Source organism: Mauremys reevesii, linkage group 19 (genome assembly GCF_016161935.1).
Source record: "Mauremys reevesii isolate NIE-2019 linkage group 19, ASM1616193v1, whole genome shotgun sequence".
NCBI lineage: Eukaryota > Metazoa > Chordata > Testudines > Geoemydidae > Mauremys > Mauremys reevesii.
The window spans coordinates 17,979,092-17,999,930 of NC_052641.1; the positions used below are offsets into that span (position 1 = coordinate 17,979,092).

The window sequence follows — 20,839 nt, forward strand, 5'->3', positions numbered from 1 at the left end:
TGCTGTGAAAAATTCATCCTGTTTTTCTACCAGGTATAGCTCCGATAACTTTTGTAAATTGACAAAACACATTGCAATTTTAACCTTGAATGAGAAAAACTGAATACACTTTTCATTTTAAAAAAAGAAAAAAAAAGTCTTTGTCTTTTACACACATGCAGCCATCAATTTCCAGTCCCTGCAAAGAAAAAAAAATGAAAACCTGTTTTATATTTCATTGCAATATTTTCTTTCCTTGGTCTCCCCTTTTCCAACACGGTTTCCTCCACTGCCTGGCACTACAAAATTCTCTTTAGCTAGTGAACTTCCAAAGAAGTGGTTAGTGCCTGGGAGTGGCGGTCAAGACTCCTGGGTTCTATTCCGGGCACCGCCACAGAATAGCTGATCTTCACTAAGTGCTACTTTGCCTGGGATTCAATTTCCCCATCTGTAAAATGGGGATAAGCGTTCTTACCTACCTCACAGAGGTGTTAGGAAGTGTTTATAAAATTGCTTTGAGACCCTACGTGCAGAATGACATGTAAATGCAAAGCTTTACTAGACTTATGACATCATGAACTGGTAACTCAGTATTAGGACCAGATTTTCTGAAGATCTCAGCATCCAGCAGCTTCCACTGTGATGCCCACTGTATTGGGCTTTCTTTCAAATCTGGCCACTTCACCTTTATTACCATGCAGGAAAACATGGGCTCTGCTCTTGGATTCTTGCTGCCCAGGCTAGCAGGTGACAGGAATGCCTCAGGCCATGCTCACGACCATTAGTGCTGGAACAATTTTTATAGTGGGAATGCTGAAGGCAGAAATCATGTATTTGGGTTATTACTACTTCAAGCCAGGAGGTGCAGCAGCACTTATGCTTACTACCAATTCCTCTGGTGGATCATGATTCAGACCCTGTCAAAACTAAAGTCCTCTTCAGCCCTCCTTAGCCAGAAGGCTGGTGACAGTACGATGCAGAGTGGGGGGTTAGGCTGGTGACATTTATAAAGCATACGAGACAGGTATCCGCGGGGCTGTAGCCAGCACTCCGAGGATCTCTCCGGAAAGAGAGAGATCAGCCGAGACATTGCCAACGAGACACTTAAGAATGCAAGATGAAACCTTTTGACCTCTCAATACAGTCAAATCCCTCTAGATTCTGGACACAGCTGGATTCAACAACATTTGGTAGTATCTGGGGTGCTATATATGGCTTTCGTCTTTCTTAGCACCTGTTTTTTTGTCAGAGGATTTCAATTGTTTTTTTGTTTCCCCTTTTGGATTCGTTGGTTGCTTTGTTTGTTTTTTTCTCTCCCCCGAAATCGAACTTTCTTGCATTTCACCTTTTTGAAAATTACCTACGTTCAACTTAAGAATCTTCTGTCTACACAAAGCTGAAAATGCAGGTGTAGTTACAGAAAGAAGGTGGGTTGGTGGCTGAGGGATTTTACAAAATAGGATCAGAATTTTTGGGGGGGAAGGTGTTAAAAAAAAGAAAGGATTTCAATTGGAGGAATTTTTGATTGCATTTAATTTTTTTTCCTTTTTCGTTTCAACATTCCCTGCAGTGTTGAAAACCCAACCCCAAAGCACTGGACTACTGTAGACACAGCAGAAAGTGAAACTGACGATAGATAAGGTGAAACAATCCTGTGTAGTTGCTCTGGAGGGTAGGTGGGGAGAGGAAGTAAACAGGGATGCACATGGCTATGAAAAGAGTTTTCCATTTCAGCACTCTAAGGGCTTGTCTGCACTGGCAAGTTTTGTCACCAAAAACTGCCTTTTGGCGACAAACAGCAAGACCGTACACACAATGGGACTTTTGTCGCAACAAACACCCAGTTTTGGCAACAAAAATCTTCCACCCCTACGTGAGACGTTTGACTTTTCCCCTCCCTTTATTGTTGACAAAGAGCCAGTGTACACACTGCTGATTGTTTTGTCGACAGAACTGGCTTCCGTCAGTATCCCCCAATACCTGCCCTGATTGCTCTGCTCAGTGTTTGATCTCTGCTGCCCTGCAGGCATGCGCCCCTCCCCTTCCAAAGCTCCGGGAAGTATCTGTGTGCTGCTCCATTTGGGGAACGAACAAAGAGCAGCAAATCATCCTGCAGCCGGAGGGGGACAGACGCTGTGCTGCTTTGCCATTCCTCAGCACAGAGAGCTCACAGAGCTACTAGCAGCTGAGGGGGCTGTGGAGAACTCGGAGAGAATCCCAAGATGCGCAGCGCTCAGCTCTTCCTTCCCACAACACTGCACTGTGGGATCAATGCACCGTGGGGATGTCTCACCCTATCGATGATGGTGTCCCCAATGTGGACATGATCTGTCGACAGAGGGAGCAAGTGTGAACACCCTTTGGCGAATTTTGTTTTGTTGACCTTTGGGTGTCGACGTAAGTTTTGTCAACAAAACTTGGTGGCGTAGATAAGCCCTAGGGTGGTGTCAAGGACTTCGGTAAAGGGCTGATCATCTTGTCTTTGGCCTTCAAGGCCCTACATGAATCCCCCCCTTGCTTTTGTATCTGACAGAGAGCCAAATTCTCTGCTAGTGTACATGGGCGTGACTGCATTGACTGCAAAGGGAGTTATGCCCATGTATACCAGCAGAGAATTTACCCCAGTCTTACAACTCTGACCCACCCACCCCCACACACACACACACACTCCCCACCCCCTTGATTCCCCAAAAGTGTTGCCATTAATGCTCACGCTGTCCCCCGACACAAGGAATGACTTCCGCTCTAGCATGCTGAACCCCTTTCAAATGAATCATCAAGGTATGCACGTGCCATAAATACATAACGGCTCGGATATTATTCTTACTCAACCCACTCTCCTTCTATTGTGCGATAGCTTCAGTCGCCGAGTCGCATCTAAAATTAAAATCCTTGCAAACACACGAGTGATGTGAACCAGGCCTGACTGATCTCAATGGACCTAGTCACACACAGGAGAGTCTGTAAGCTCTCCTGGGCACATCCATCTATCTGGATGGTCGGATGTCGAGCATGCTGCAGTGAAAATAAGCAGTATACTCTTATGTGTTTAAATAGCTTGTTATCAGGCCAGTGTCCCTTTAACAAAGGGAAAACCCATAGGGTTTGATGTAGCAAAGTAAAAGGCAAACATTCGAGTTGTATACAGCATGTTGAACATCTCTTCTAGCCAAGTGCCAAAGCTGTGTGTCTTGTGGTGTATTTTCCACTTGAACGTAGTCTGCGGGGTTTTCTCATTTTTTCTCACAACAGTTTCGATTTCTATAAAATCCATTTGAAAGCACAAAAATCACTCAGTAAAATCAGTATTGCCATGTAGTATCAAAATGCTATGGCGCCAGGTATCAGAGGGGTAGCCGTGTTAGTCTGTATCCACGAAAACAACGAGGAGTCCGGTGGCATCTTAAAGACTAACCGATTTATTTGGGCATAAGCTTCCATGGGAAAAAAACCCATTTCTTCAGCTGCATGGAGTGAAAATGACAGATACAGGCATACATATACTGACAAATGAAGAGAAGGGAGTTGCCTTACAAGTGGAGAACCAGTGTTAACAAGCCAATTCAGTCAGGGTGGACGTGGTCCACTCCCAATAACTGATGAGGAAGTGACACCCACATCCACCCTGACTGAATTGGCCTTGTTAACACTGGCTCTCCACTTGTAAGGCAACTCCCTTCTCTTCATGTGTCAGTATATTTATGCCTGTATCTGTCATTTTCACTCCATGCAGCTGAAGAAGTGGGGGTTTTACCCATGAAATCTTATGCCCAAATAAATCTGTTAGTTTTTAAAATGCTATGGGTTATTCTGCCTGGACACAATTCAGGAAAGCATCCCTATTTTGGTATGGCCAAAGCATACCAAAGCCTTTAAAAAAAAATCACAAGATTCATGATTTTTAAAAATAACAGATTGTGGGGTTTTTTCATTTACTTTCACGTTTTTGAGCCTTCAGCGTTCCCATCTTCAAGATTTTCTTTGCAACCATGAGATCTAAATCTTTTTTTTTTTTTAATTAAAGAGGAGATTCTCATGTAATAATATAACTCCAGGAGCTTGGACTTTAAGAAAAACACCAAATATCATGAAACCCACTATAAAATCATAGACTTGGCAATTCTGCTATTCAGCAAAGCACTTAGGAACCCGCTGGAATCAATGCATGCATATACTTAAGCAAGTTATTTAAGTTTAGCACCTTTTCAAGGGCTTTACTGAATCTGGGCCCATGTACGTGTTACAGAATGCCAGCTACAGGTATTGCAAAGTTTAAAAACAAAGTGTTTAATTACTAAAATTTACTAAATGCCATCATGAGTATTCAAAACCATTTAACAGAAGTTATTTCGTTAACTTCAGCCCTCTCTCCAAGGCTTGCTGTAATTGAGGCTATAGCAGATCACACACACACACACACACACAAGGTGCAAACATTCTGTCCAAAGAGGAGACTTCTCAATCAGCCCAGTAGACATTTTCAAGACTCTCACTCGACATTACAAACCTCACCCTTGAGCACTTGTCCCCACAGTTGTTCTGCCACTTGAATGTAACTGTCATTTCTGATTTGTAAAGAGGTCAGGAAAAAGAACATATTATTAAGAAGAGACAGATACTTAAATGGAGTTAAATTTACCAAACAAGCAGAAAAACAATCATCTGACCTACAAAAGCCCAGGCCGGAGGCATTCCATCTGCTTCTGCTACAATTCTTTCCTGTTTTCGAGCTGACACGAAGAGGAAAAGCTACTTTTCATTGTCTCCCTCCCGCTTGCCCCAACATGCAGCCAACCCCATAAGAGAGACTTCTTGCTCAATCAATCATGGAGAAAATGCAGCTTAGGGGGCTCGCTTTAGGCTAACTTCATACTCTAGGCAAGGATTCCGCAATGAACATGCAGACGGGTGCCTGCCTCTGTGCCCGACGTGGGCACCAGTAGCTCATTGTGAGATCAGGGCCTTACTGTTTATTTTTGCTTTCTGCATGCTCCAGATCCCTCAGATCATCCAGGCAACGATACAAGCCGGATTCTCAGTTAATCGGGTGGGACATGGGCCATCTTAATGCCCCCAGCATTCTAGGGCCGTGGAGTCTCCTGCAAGTTAGACTAGTCTTGGGGTTGGGCAGAGAGGAGCTGTGACATTACACCCCATATTCTTCATAGAAATATTGTTATGATATGAATATGGCATAACCGAGATATACTTTATGCAAGATGGCTCATGTAAGGTATCACTGGAAAGGTTATAATTTACTGAATGTGATTATCCAATTTATATGCATGTATCATTTCTGTATCTAAAGTTAGGAATATTGACCACGTATCTGTATTTCAAATGTGCTACTTTGGGGAATACCCACAATTAGCCTTTCAGGTACAACAATGAAAAAGTCAGACAGGCCCAATGGCCTATCAGCAGAGACAATGGACTGTGAAAGAGCTTAGTCTTCCTGTGGATAATCCAAACAGCCTCTGAATAATGGCAGCTACAGCCCTGCAAAGACATGTGACTGAGTCACCTGGTACTGGACCGCACCTTGGAATGCCAGTGTTTTTCCACCGGAAGACAAAGAGTTCCCACCATTCACAAAAGCTGTACAAGGCAGGGGAGTGACATCTCTGCCTCCCTGCCCAAAGAGACACTGAAAAACACCCGGAAGCAAGAACTGAACTAGGGGGAGAACAGTTGAGCCCAGATTGGAAGGCTGTTTAGCCTGTGAGTAATAATACCTGAAGTTTCAAGCTGCAGGCCAGTGCAGTTGGCTTTCAAGAATCTTTGCAATCTACCTGAAATAACATTTAAGGTGAGAAATTACTATTTGTAGCCAATTCCTTTAGTGTATTAAGTTTAGTCTGTGTGTTTTATTTTATTTGCTCAGTAATTTGCTTTGTTCTGTATCAGAGGGGGAGCCGTGTTAGTCTGGATCTGTAAAAGCAGCAAAGAGTCCTGTGGCACCTTATAGACTAACAGACGTATTGGAGCATGAGCTTTCGTGGGTGAATACCCACTTCGTCGGATGCAAGCTTTGTTCTGTTTGCTATCCCTTATATTCACTTCAAATCTGCCTTTTATAGTTAATAAATTTGTTTTGTATATTGTTAAACCCAGTTTGTGCCATTTCTAACCGTGGGGGGGGGGGGGGAGAAGTTGTGCATCTCTCTCTTTGCAGTGAGGGTGAGGGTGAATTTTTATGAGCTTGCGCTGTGCAGATTTTTCTATATAGTGCAAGACAATATCCCTTTGGGTCTGCACTCCAAGGGAGGTGGGCACTTGAGTGCTGGGGCAAGTCCCTTAAGCTGAGTCTTCCCAGAGCTGATTTCAGTGTCTGTGTCATTCTGCAGCTGGGTGTGGTCCTGTCTGTGTGTGTGCTAGAGGAGGCTTAAGAGTCTGGCTCAGCAAGACATGGCAAAGGGGGCCCAGGCTGGCAGAACAGGAGGGCTCAGTGGTAACTCAGTACATCAGGTGGCATCTTGAAGGGAGGCCACCCATCACAGGAGCCACAGGACAGACTGCTCCGGCCATGCTCCTGACACACACCCTGGGCTGAAGGCTGGGAACAGAGCTGGTGCAGAGACCCCACAGCAGATCAATACCATCCCTCTGCAAGGGGTGCCTCGCCTTTCAATGTAAGGCTTCTTTGTCCTCCGAGTGTCCTAGAAGTCCAGAATCAAGCTGAAAGAACATGTTCTTAATGTGTCCCGTCCCACCCTGTCCCTGACCAACGTTCATAGGGAATAATAGTAATAATAAAAAAGTGTGTTTTTCATACATAGAATTGTACAGAGAACTTAGGAACTCGTAGTGGAGATGGCACATAGTCCATCTCCCTGTCAACCCTACTCCACTTCTGCAGCAAGGAAGCCTTCATGGGGGCCTCTCGGAGTTACTGTCAATGATAAAACCACCACCACCCACCACCACCACCAATCATGCAATTAAAAATAACCGTGTAAACTGGGCAGAGCTCCCACAAGGCATGTTTGTTTCCCTTGGCATGTTCTACGTGGAAAACCGCCAACTCAGAGAGGCTTCACAGTAACCCAGCGCAGGCTGTGGTTTGCACCAAAGCCTGGCGTGGAGCTCGAGAGTTTGAAAACAAGAGCAGAGATGGACAGGCTGCTATGCCACGTCCCCTCACCTCCACCCCACTAGGATGTTTATTGTGCCTGACTCGTGTGAGAGGTGGTTGTGAATGATGCTAGACAGTCACACACCCCAAGTGACCTACTGCTGCAGACAGAAGAAAACTACTGAACGCTCACTCCTGCTGCTAAGAGCTGCCCTTTGGGCTCAGCATGGCCCTAATGCGCTACGGCAGAACATTTATTGCTGTCCCTTAGGATCGTGAACAACATGCTCCTGGTTACACCTTAAAGCAAAGCATCAAGACCCAGTGGTGAGGTAGATAGTCATGAGCTTTATTGATTATTTCTGCACTGCATGGGTAACTGCACAGCATTAACTCTGCTCCCAAAGTCTGGTCCCAGCACGTATGGGATTCATTGTAAAACTGGGGATGGTTTCTCTGGGAATCATCTCTTTTGAGAGTTTTCCAAAGTCATCGTTGGGCATTTGGAAGGCACGTCCCTGGTACGTTAGTGCTACCTTGCTGGCTGCTTTGCAGAAGGAGGGATTTCCAAAAGCATTCATCCTTGGCCTCTACCTGTGCTCCCCATGCAGTCAGTAGTAACTGAAAGTCCTACTTTGGTTTTGTTCTGGAGTGGTGTTTATGTGATGCCATGATGCAAAGTCAGATCTCTGAGGAGTGAAATTTGGTCACATTTCACTTTAATACTTGCAAACAAGGAAAGAGGAAGAACGTGCAATGGGGAAAAGCAGCATTGGGAGGCAGAATAGAACTAATCACACTGGAATTTTACCAGGACATTCAGGTTAACATGAAAAGTGCCATGGAACCTTTAACGACCACACCATGTTCTGGGCCTCAGCTTTATGTATCATGTGCAGGGTTGCCAATTTTGGTTGATGTATTCCTGGAGATTTCATCAAAGGACATTAATCTTTAATTAAAGATTAATCTTTAATTCCTGGAGACTGCAGGCTAATCCTGGAAGGTTGGCAACCCTAATCATCTGGACTATGGTACCCTCTATTCGCTCAATGGCCTCAAACACCAAGCTGGGGCATTGGGTCAGCGTAGCAACTTGGAGGAAAGAATGTCCCTTAATGGATAGTCCATGAAGTTCTGCCATCCAAATAGAGTGACACTGAGCTGGTGACAACCATCGGGATGCCAGGAAGTGTTATGAATCAAGGCATAGGCAATGTTAGCGCACTCTGAGTTTACAGACAATCCTGAACACCAGCAAACGACAGAGACCAGAACCTGCCGCTTGCCGGCATCATTTCAATCCAGCTGTAGGCATCAGCCATATGGTTGGCAAATGCTTATCGTCACACTCCCCTGGGGAGAAGATCATGTGTAAAGGAATAAAGCAAAGCCCAACAATTAATACAGCGAACTGCAGGCCACGTAATACCTGCTTCCCCCACAGAAGGCCAGAAAAAGAGCTCTGTGGAGGTCAAAAGCTTGTCTCCTTTCACCAATGGATGGATGTTGGTCCAACAAAAGATTCTCTCCCCCCTTGTCTCACTCATTCCCTGGGACCAACACGGCTACACCACCACTGCAAATCTCCCAGAGAATGCCTAATACGTGGTGTATATGACTTAACAGGTGCACTACGTGAATTGCGATCATTATTGCAATGGCAAAAAAATTGCTTTATTGAGGCACTGGAAAGTTGAAACAATATTGCTGGGAAGGGGTGGACGGTGTGAGTAATGGAAATCACATCTTACATGAAATAACCTAGCGATGACAAATTAACGGCGAGTTTGTAAGTGAGGAGACCCATCTCTGACCTGTTTTTGTTGTACAGGCGTGAGAAAAAGTGCAAGACTTCCTGGGTGGAATCTTACTCCCCCTGGTCCCCTTGATCTTAGTGGAGCCAGGATTTCATCCCAGAAGTCCCTACACCTCCTCATTCATACGTTTGCAGCCTGTGTCATTCTGCCATTTCTCTAACCGATAATTACTATTAATTCCAGCATGAGGCCTGCAAGAGGGACCTTTGGTCTTCAACTCCTGCTACACATGACTTGGAACTGAAGCATAAGAGGCAACAAAACTGAAGCATAAGAGCCGTAGTTTTGCATTTAACAGTTAACTGTTACATGGTGAAGAGAGAACCTGAATTATTCAGCAAATCGAGAGCAGAACTTGGCGAGTGTCAAAACTTGGCCAAGTTTCTCCTGGCTGAAAACATTACTAACTGGAGATCAGCACAGAAAAATTATACCGGAGTGAAACAAGGAACTTTCCCTGTACCTTGGACATCTTCCTGTCCCAGCACATCTGAACAGAGTACTTTCAGAACCTGATATTTTGACAAATCAAAGGCACAATGGAGAGCATTATCCCAATAGCTCACAAGGCCATCTCTCTTTAGAGTCTGTTACGGACTGTGCCTCCAAACACACAGCTAAAATTAGCAACTTAGTTTATTAGACAAAGCATCCTTTTTTGCTACTATTGCTGGCATTTGCTTGACTTAATAACTTTGACCCCTCACCCATAGTGAGAGCGTTTAAAGGTTTCATTCGGGCAAACACCAGATCACCCTCATCACTATTATTACAGCAGTGTAGGGAGCCCCAGTCATGCACCCAATTGTGCTAGGCACTGTACAAATATCGAACAAAATTACAGTCCCTGCCCCAAACAACTTACAGTCCAACTCCTTCAGTCTAAGTCACAGCTAAGATCCTCACCCAGATATACTTTGAAAATGAAATTAGAGCTGGTCAAATAACTGAATGTACAGTTTGAGTGCTGGTCCCCTCGCCCCTCCAAAAAATGGAATTGGGTCAACCTGGAACAAAAATGTTTAAAATTTATTGGCAAAATAAAAGTCAGAAACTCTCATTAGGGTTAACAGAGGTTTTGGAGCATGAGCTTTCGTGGGTGAATATCCACTTCGGATGCGAGGAAGTGGGTATTCACCCACGAAAGCTCATGCTCCAATACGTCTGTTAGTCTATAAGGTGCCACAGGACTCTGCTGCTTTTACAGATCCAGACTAACACGGCTCCCCCTCTGATACTAGACATCATTAGGGTTGACTCAAAACAAGACATTTTGTTTCAATTTGTAGGTTTTTTAAAGAAAAAAATTCCAAAACAAAGTTTTTTTTTTTTTAATTCAGAAAACCTTTTCTTTCCCCTCCCCCACCAACTTAAACAATTCACCCAAACCAACCGGGATTCATGAATTGTTTTGTTGACCCGAATCTGCATTTTTCAGCTAAAAAGGTTTTTCATGAAAAAATTCATCCAGCTCTTAATGAAACAGTTTATGAGAGGGGATTTAAAAAAAAAAACAAAAAAAACCCCAAGGCACTTCAATCAACAGCTCTTCTGAACGAAAGTTCCAAGGAGAAGAAAAAAAACCAAACCAAGCCGAAAGGAGCTCCGTTTCCATTGACGGTAGCTGCTGGGAACCTGGCTCTATATTTCATCTTTATTCCTGTGCGCTTATCTCCGGCCATTCCCCCGTTTACTGTGACTCTGAGAAATGTCAAGTAAAAATGTGATTTCTGGTAATGTCACACTTCAGCGAACAAATAGGTTCCAAACAGAGAAAGTAAGAGAGAGAGAGAGAGAGACCAACCCTACTTTAAAACCTGAGCCAGCCCTGCCTGCAAGCTCCAGGCTATGCAAAACACTGCCTTCATGCGAATGACAGGACATCAATCTTAGCATTTTAAAGGGTAAATGTGCAAGCTGTCATTTTAATGAGCGTTTTTAAATAAATGTTGAGTTTCCCTTTTAAAAAATGACAGAAGCAGCAGGAGAGGAAACAAGTTTAAACCACATGACAGGGATTCACGGAAACTGGGTTCTGTTCCCAACCTTTCCAAAACACGTGTGACTCTCTCCCACCCACACACACCCTAGGCATGTTATTTAGCCTCTCTGTGACTCAGTTTCCCCCATTTATAAAATTATAAGACTAGAACTGGATTCACTTTGTCAGACAAAACTTTTTTTTGGTGATACCAAAATATTTAGTGAATTTGGTTTCAAACTGTTCATGGCAAAACTGCCCCCCAAAAATTCTCAAAAAAGTCAAAATATTTCATTTCAAGATTTTCTTAAAGAAAATATTTTGATCTTTTTGGTTCAAAATGACTTTTCATCTCAAATTTCTCTTTAATTTTATTTTAAAAAACACAATAAAAAACTTTTAAATGGTCAAAATTAACCAAAACATTTTGTTCACCCTGATTTTTTTTTCCCCAAAAAATTAACCAAAAAATTCCAAAAATCTTAGTTTTCAGTTCAACACAAAACAAGTCTTTCCCCCAATTTTTCAGAATGGCCGGTGAACCAAAAAGGAAAAGTCTGTTATTTGCACAGCTCTAGATATGTGCCTTGAGATCCTTTGACAGAAGGAGTTATAGAAAATGAAAGCTCCACCACAGGCTAGTGGCATTTGAAATATAGTAGGCCAAATGCATAATAGGATATGCAGAGCCAGTTTGCAGCATCAGATAAAGTTCATACTGTCTAATATATGGAGCTATACCTATCTCACAGAACTGGAAGAGGACCCTGAAGGGTCATTGAGTCCAGCCCCCTGCCTTCACTAGCAGGACCAAGTACTGATTTTGCTCCCGATCCCTAAGTGGCCCCCTTAAGGGCTGGATTCACAACCCTGGGTTTAGCAGGCCAATGCTCAAACCACTGAGCTATCCCTCCCCCCGTGCATGACTTAAATCAAGAAAGGGCTTTTCCTATCCTATTTTGATAGCACACTGCAGTAGAGTCTATTACTAATCAAGCTTATTAAGCATAAGAGTTCGCTTATGAGACAGGAGCAATCACGACAGAGTTTGATTTCCAGTGAAATTAAGGATCAAGTAGATTATTTGCTACTTCCGGGTATTTTTCCTTTTTTTAAAAAAAGTGGAGCTAGCTAAATTCTGAACATTTTGCCAAATCAAAGCCACCAACTTGGATTCCGAATATAAAGAATGCCTAGAATTTACAAACGTGGGGGTCTAAAGTTAGATGCATATACCTAGAGCGAGGCACTTATGTAAAGAGGCTTTCTAAAGAGGCCCTGGAAGCCAACACCTTCCACGGTGTCAGTGGAAGTTACAAACGCTCAGCACCTTTGTAAAACGAGGCTTGAACAGTGTCAAGAAAGCATCATCATCTCCACCACTGTCTTGGGGCAAATGCACTGCACTGGGACTTAGGAGATCCTGGTTCAAGAGCCTGCTCTTTCTAGAGACTCCCTGGGTACGAGTCCCTCAGGCCCCAACCCAGCAAAGTGTTTAAATATGTGCTTAACTTTAAGTCCCCATTGATTCCAGTGGGCTTACGAACATGCTTAAAATTACACAAGTGCTTAAGTATCAGAGGGGTAGGCGTGTTAGTCTGGATCTGTAAAAAGCGACAAAGGGTCCTGTGGCACCTTATAGACTAATAGACGTATTGGAGCATGAGCTTTTGTGGGTGAATACCCACTTCGTCGGATGCATGTAGTGGAAATTTCCAGGGGCAGGTATATATATGCAAGCAAGAATCAGGCTAGAGATAACGAGGTTAGTTCAATCAGGGAGGAGGAGGCCCTCTTCTAGCAGTTGAGGTGTGAACACCAAGGGAGGAGAAACTGGTTCTGTAGTTGGCAAGCCATTCACAGTCTTTGTTTAATCCTGAGCTGATGGTGTCAAATTTGCAGATGAACTGAAGCTCAGCAGTTTCTCTTTGAAGTCTGGTCCTGAAGTTTTTTTGCTGCAGGATGGCTACCTTTAAATCTGCTATTGTGTGTCCAGGGAGACGGAAGTGTTCTCCTACAGGTTTTTGTATATTGCCATTCCTAATATCTGATTTGTGTCCATTTATCCTTTTACGTAGGGAATGTCCAGTTTGGCCGATGTACATAGCAGAGGGGCATTGCTGGCCCAATCAGCTTAAGAGCTTGCTAGACCGAGGCCTTATTCTCTCTGTAACTCAGTTCCCCCAAAATAAGGACAATACCTCCTTTCTGCCATCCTTTGTCAGATTTTTCTATTTATATTGTAAGCTCTTCACAGCAGGGATTGTCTCCTGCCCATGGGTATGTACAGCACCAAGCACAACGGGACCCCAATCTAAGAATAGGTCTACACTGCAATAAAACCCCCATGCTGGCCCGTGTCAGCTGTCTCGGGCTCCCGGAGCTTTAAAACTGCAGGCCACATGTTTGGGCTCAGACTGGAGCCTGGGCTCTGGGACCCTTGGAGAGGGGAGGGCTGACCCAAACCAGCAGTGCTGTATTGCAGAGCAGACATACCCCAAGTGCTGCCATAATGCAAACACATATCGCTACTAATAGTAATACAGCTATTGTATTAATTATAATAGTAGCCTCCCCCCGTCTTCGTCCAAAGCACTGAGGAGGTGGTAGGTCCCCCCCCCCCGCCTCTCTTTATGAATGAGAAATTACAAACAAAGCAAGGTCTTGCCACAGGGAATTAAAAAGAAAAACTGCCAGAGCTTTCGTTTCCTTTAATGAAACCAATGCACAGTTCTGAACTTTAAACAAGCGGCACTGTGGCTGCTGTAACTTTAAAATGATATTGCAAGACGCACAAGAAATCATAAGCAATAACTTCCAAATGTGCTAGTCCCTTGAACCATACTCGAAAGGGCTGTAACAATCAGAACCGCTTTATAGCTCTGGCTGCCACACTGCCATACAGAATCAATCAACTGAGGTACCACTGGACATTCTCGCCAGGCAGTCAGGTTTTACCATTCCATAAGCAATTACTGCAAGAGTGGAAATAAGGACAGAGCTTAGTGCAAGCCGATGAGACAAGATTATTAAAGCCATTTACACATGCTGCTTGGGAAACAATACTTGAGGATCTGAAGCCTGATTTTGCTGCAGATTATGAGGCACATCCTTATGAATAGTTTTCCCACCCCTGATTTCTCAATCCAACTTCCCCCAACAAAACTGCATTAGCCTTATTCAATATGCAAAAAAGAGTCCATAAAAGCCTCAGGTAACATTCTGCTGAATACAAGATGCCAGAAACTGGGCTATAAACAATGAAACAGACACACACAAACATACACTTGCTGCACATTCAAGCTGTAAAGGGTAGTTGGAGAATTTTTGTTGTTGTTTTCCCATATAAGTGTGGCTGTGAAGTGCTGCATTGTTTGAATTCTTGACATTTAGAATTCCTTAATATTTTTGGAATGTCAGCAAGCAGATCAAATGATTTGGCTGGCCATTTTCCAATGCAACCGATTCCTCAAGGAACAAAATGAAAAATGCTGCGTGGTGTGAGGTCATCAAACTGAGCCAATGTGACAGAGGAATGGCACGAGCGGCCCAACACTTTCAAAAGGTGATTTTAGAGGCTGAACTTGAGATGGCTTGAAGAGGGTCCTGATTTTCAGAAGGGGGCTGCGGAGCACTTTCTGAAAATCAGGCGTTTCAAGTTAAGTGTCCCCAAATCACCAGTCCCTTTTGAAAGCCTTGGCCGAGAGAACAGATGGAAATTTCCTCAACAAATTGAGTTAATTTTCCCTTCAAAGGTGTGGGTTTCTTTGGGGAGAGGAGGAATTTAAAAATAATAAATGAATAAACAATAAGAAAAAAAATCAGTGTCATGCAATGTACTAGTCTTCTCTTTCTACCACCACATTTCATTTCTGATACTAGAGTTTATTTTAGACGTCTCTAGATACAAGATCTCTCTCCCCGTCCCAAAATGCTCTCACTGACTGACATTATAATTGACCAACTGCTGATTGACTCCAGACTGACAACATTATAATTTGCATGCTAGAAATCCCCGCAGCCTCTCTCTGTTCTATGGGTTTGCCCCTACAGTCGGAGCAGACTTCACGAGTCTCATCACTGGGCTTGCGGTTGCAAGCCACCATGACGGATTCTGAGTGAGACTGGAACACAGTCTAGCATGGGTGAGAGGATGCTTCCTGCATCCAAACAAAGTCGGATCTATGCTAAGCAGAGATGAACCCGAACCGAAATCCGGCCTCTGGGAACACGCACTTAGACACTCTTCTAAATATTGGGGGTCGGGAGGAAGGCGGTTTCAGATCCAAACCCATACACAGAGCTTCATGTTGCAGTTGACCCACCCCATAATAGGCCAACCCAAACCCCAGAATCCCAACACTCCTGAGCTACCGATCGTCCGGAATCTGGGAGCTTGAGTCTGCGGAGCTGTTTCCGAACGGGAAATATCATACACCACCTGCACGAAAGGGAAAGCCCCTCTCTCTGAAGGCCCAGCTGACAGGGCTGCTAAAACACAATGGCCCCAAGAGTATCACTGGGAGGGGCATGTGGAATTGCTCACAACTTGCGGGGGGGAGGTAGCGGGAGTAAGAGCAAGGGGAAATTTCCATGTAGCCGCAGGACCAGGGTTTTCACACAAACCCGACAGTGGAAAGAACCACATGTGACAGCACAGCCCCACGGTAGACCGAAGCCCTCTCTTCGTAGCAGCATAAAGGTTAAACCTGGCAGGGTGCAGGCGAGAGCAACGCTGCTCCCTCATCTGTCAGATCCCAGCTGCAATGGCATCTTCGGGAAGGGGAGCACGCGGCACACACTCCCTGTGCTCATCCCTGCAGACAGCTCTGGAGGATGGGATGTGACACTCCGATGAGTACGCACTTCACAAGAATGAGCTGCTGGTGGGAGGCTGAGTTGCCACCCACCATGTTTCACCCGGGCCGTCGGGTTTTCTTAATGTCATGTTCAGTGTCAGGGTAAAGATAAATGTGTCAGTTTGCTGGAGCAACTTAGAGCGAACAATCAAACCTTTGAAAATCCACCTTATCCTGCCCCTCCTATTCCTGCTTAGAAACTGCTGTCGCTTGCGCTCCTGGGCTCTTTGTTCCTCAGTCTCTTTACTCTCACTTCTCTTGGGATTTATCTTTTACATTAAAGGGCTGCTGGAGAGGATGGCTCAGCTATCTTGGCATCAGGTTTAACCTACCTTAGGCCACCTGGAAACACAGACTCGGATCTGGTGGCACTCACTTTGGCCTTCATCTTCTCATGGGAGATAAACTGAGCTCCAGGGAATTTATACTGTGTTGGTCCCTTGGGATGAAACCTTAAAAGACTCAGTACTGTTTATTCCTAAAAGTTCATGCTTCCAGGTTTCAGCTGGTCACTTGTTGGGGTCGGGAAAGGATTTTTTCCTCCCCTCCAATGTATTTTGGGGTTTCTTGTTTTTCTAGTCTCCTTCCTCTAAAGGATCAGGGATGGCCATGGCTGGAGATGGAGTACGCCAGTGTTCTGAGGTGCCACCACCGAACATTCTCTCTCTCTCTCTCAGGTGCTGGATTGGTGGTTCTTGCTCAGATGATCAGTGGCTAATTAAGCATCGTACATGAGGTCAGGAAGGAATTTCCCTCCAGACGGATAGGAAGTGATTGGGGGGCGGGAGGATAGTTCACTTTCTTCTGAAGCATGGGATCCCACTTACTGGGATTACCTGGGTATACCTCACTTCATTCTCTGCCATTGCAGAGTCCTCAGGCACTTGTCCACCTTGGTCTCTGCTATTCTCTGCCTGTGGCACATAACAGCTTAGTTTCCTGTGGGCTGTAATACTTTGGTCTCACTTCCGTTGTTGGAGTTACTGTGCGGGCGCCGGGTGGTGTTGGTGGCCTGTGATAGAGGAGATTGGACTAGATGGTTTGGTCGTCCCTTCTGGCCTTAAACTCTGTGTGGACATTGAGGGCCCTAAGGCTTAGACTCCTTGTCCTTGGCCAAAACTTCCTCTCCCGCTCTGATACACAGTGGTGTGAACCCATTCTCTCCCACTCCACAGCTGTTTCCATTTCAGTGATAAAGTGCTTCTGGAAATAGACACTACGCAATGCACTTTGGGATGAAAGGTGATCAGGAACAGTCAACATGGATTCGCCAAGGGCAAGTGATGCCTGACCAACCTGACTGCCTTCAGAGATAACTGGCTCTGTGGATATGGGGAAAGTGGTGGATGTGATATACCTTGACTTTAGCAAAGCTTTTGATATAGTCTCCCACAGTATTCTTGCCAGCAAGTTAAAGAAATAAAATAAAAAAATGTATGGAGATATACCTATCTCATAGAACTGGAAGGGACCTTGAAAGGTCATAGAGTCCAGTCCCCTGCCTTCACTAACAGGACCAAGTACTCTCCCTGACAGTTTTTTGCCCCAGATCCCTAAAAGGCCCCTCAAGGATTGAACTCAACTCTGGGTTTAGCAGGCCAATGCTCAAACCACTGAACTATCCCTCCCCCATCCAAGTATGGATTGGATGAATGGACTATAAGGTGGACAGAAAACTGGCTAGATCGTCGGGCTCAATGGGTAGTGATCAACAGCTCGATGTCTAGTTGGCAGCCGGAATCAAGTGGAGTGCCCCAGGGGTTAGTTTTGTTCAATATCTTCATTAATGATCTGGATGATGGAATGGATTGCACCCTCAGCAAGTTCGTGGATGATACTAAGCTGGAGGGAGAGGTAGATACACTGGAGGGTAGGGATAGGGTCCAGAGTGACCTAGACAAATTGGAGGATTGGGCCAAAAGAAATCTGATGAGGTTCAACAAGGACAAGTGCAGAGTCCTGCACTTAGGATGGAAGAATCCCATGCACTGCTACGGGGGGGACCGACTGGCTAGGCAGCAGTTCTGCAGAAAAGGACCTGGGGATTACAGTGGATGAAAAGCTGGATATGAGTCAGCAGTGTGCCCTTGTTGCCAAGAAGGCTAACGGCATATTGGGCTGCATTAATAGGAGCATTGCCAGCAGATCGATGGAAGTGATTATTCCCCTCTATTCGGCACTAGTGAGGCCACCTCTGGAGTACTGCATCCAGTTTTGGGGCCCCCACTACAGAAACGATGTGGACAAATTGGAAAGAGTCCAGTGAAGAGCAACAAAAATGATCAGGGGGCTGGGGCACATGACTTATGAGGAGAGGCTGAGGGAACTGGGCTTATTTAGTCTGCAGAAGAGAAGAGTGAGGAGGGATTTGATAGCAGCCTTCAACTACTTGCGGGGCGGGGCGGGGGGAGAGTTTCCAAAGAGGATGGAGCTCGGCTGTTTTCAGTGGTGGCAGATGGCAGAACAAGAAGCAATGGTCTCAAGTTGCAGTGAGGGAGGTCTAGGTTGGATATTAGGAAAAACTATTTCACTAGGATGGTGGTGAAGCACTGGAATGGGTTATCTAGGGAGGTAACAGAATCTCCATCCTTAGAGGTTTTTAAGGCCTGGCTTGACAAAGCCCTGGCTGGGGTGATTTAGTTGGGGTTGGTCCTGCTGTGAGCAGGGGGTTGGACTAGATGACCTCCTGAGGTCTCTTCCAACCCTAATCTTCTATGATTCTGTGAAGGTGCTAAATAAACCTTATGGCGTTATAATTCCTTAAGAGTCTACTGTGAGAGACAGAACAATCCAATACAGCCATTCCCACTCTGGCTTCAATGTAAGGATAACCAAGTGTTACAGGGGGAAAAGGGGAGGGATTAGAAAATAGGCTGGAGAGCATCCCATCACCACTAGACTGAGCTCTGCAAGAACAATCATGCACCACAACCCTGAGTGTGGAAGGGAGTAAAATCCGTGGCAGAACAGACACATGGTAACACCCAAGAGGAAAATCTAATGGTTACATGGGATTCTACTCACTCACACGTATCACTTCGGTGGGCTCAAGTTTGGTTCGATTTGCCTGAACAAGCCTTAGTGCATTCCCTAGAAAGGGCGTCCTTTAGACAGGTTGTAGTGCCTTGCTGTGGAAGCCACTGTTGGAACACACTGAACGAGATGCCCATAGTTATTTAAGGGGGCTGAATCCATCTTGCAGACTGCAATTAATTGATCTGATGGTCTCCTTTCAGTCCACAGTGTATTATACAGCACTCTTTATTTTACGAGTACAATACTAATGGACCTTGGGGGGACAAAATTGAGGTCAGTCAGTATAAGAAGCCAGTTCCCACCACTTCCCCTGCAACAGTAGGGTCACACAACAGAGTGCAATTCCTTGCTTCTTCAAAAAAGCAGTTGCAAGGTGTCCCCAGGCCAATAAACTGGATGGCTAAGCAAGGGGGATTCAAAAGCATGTCAGAAACGTAGTCAGGAATGCCATCCTCTCAGCAATCCAGTTGAACACAGCATCACACAGGACACTATTAGCCATCTTCAAGTTAGACAGCAGCAGCAGAATTTCTCCAGCTCATGGCTCAGGAAAAATAGATCTGGAGAATTACCAGGTGCATTTGCATGCCTAGTTTGTGTACACAATCATGACAGATGTATGTGAAGATGGTCAGGCAACCATCTAGCTGGTTGCCTCGGTACACAGATGGTGTCACCTAGACAGTTAGACATACAAGTGGACATTTGCCTATGCAATTTCCCATTACTGTGCGCGCGCGTGCGCACACACACACACACACACACACACACACACAGTTGTGCACCTCCAGTTCTGATCATTTAAACCCCAAAGTCACTGGAACCCTTCCATTACATCCCTTCATTTCCCATCCTCAGACTCCTCAATCGATCACTCACTTCAACACCACACATGGCTCTTGGAAAGCTTCTCCACTAGCTCAATTATTCATTGGAGACACACCCCAAAAGTTGTAAGCCAGCACATAACATGCAAAACATGACAACTTACTTACTCCTGATTGATTATTTATGCTCCGTTCACGTTATTGCCCATTGCATAATATCAGTGCTCCTTTCTGACCTATATATAGTACATGAACGCCCAGTGCAACGCGTGTTAAACCAACAGCACCATTCGTTTATTGCTACATACACTAGCACACAATAGAGGTAATTACCACTCCAGCATTCCACAGACTTTACTGAGAATATTTGTTGTTAATTAATGTCTCCTGGATACAATCTACTCCTCTACCAAATGGTCTTTTTTGTGATCATCTTGTATGCAAAGTTGCTCTCTAATGTTGCTATGGAACAGTGGTAGCTCATTGCCAGGTAAAGAAAAGATTAATCTACTGTACACGGTTTCCTTTGGACACAGAACATAGGTAGTTGACCATCGGAACGACAGCATCAGGGCTATTCACTGCCTCTCTATGCAGGCTGCTAAGGGCTCTCTCATCCCCACTAGGCAGCAAAACTTCCTCATTCCACTTAGCTGGCTGTTGCTGGGGTGGTTCGTAAATAATAATAGTTTCTGATGACTGGCTTAACCCTTTCCTGCTCCAACGTGCCTGCTCGGAGGGTTTCACCAGAGGCTGACTTCCAGCTGCTTTCAGATGCCGTGGGTTCCACAAGGGACCAGGCCTGATTTCCACTTATGCCACATGCTGGAAGGGAGCACGCTGATCCAGCTCCATGCTGAAGCTTGAAGAGTAAAGAGCAGCATTTGGAGAAGAGCCCACTGAATAGGTTTTGTTTTGCTTTTTTTAAAAAAAGGGGGAAAAATCAAAAGGGAAATTCTCTCATTATTTGCATTGTGACAGCACCTAGGCACCCTTGTCATGCACCAGGGCCCCATTGTGCTAGGCGCTGTACTAACAGAGCAAAAAGATGAAGCAACTTGGATAGTCGCCTGGGAGTTACAAGACCTTAGTTCTATTTCAGACTCTGCTATTAACTCCTTCTGTGTGACCTTGGGAAGGTCAACCTCTCCGAGTCTCAGTTTCCCCTACCTGTAAAATAGGATTAATCAAGCTAACTTTGTAGCTGTGTCCCCGACAGGATACTACATGCCATGGGGAATTAACGCAAAGTATCAATGCAG

At 44.9% G+C, this 20,839-nt stretch overlaps 1 protein-coding gene across 2 annotated transcripts in view; it reads right to left on the reverse strand.

Annotated features, from left to right (window-relative positions):
* VAV2 (vav guanine nucleotide exchange factor 2) overlaps nucleotides 1-20,839 on the reverse strand; it is a 303,317-nt gene that overhangs the window by 116,309 nt on the left and 166,169 nt on the right. The gene's annotated exons all lie outside the window — the stretch shown is intronic.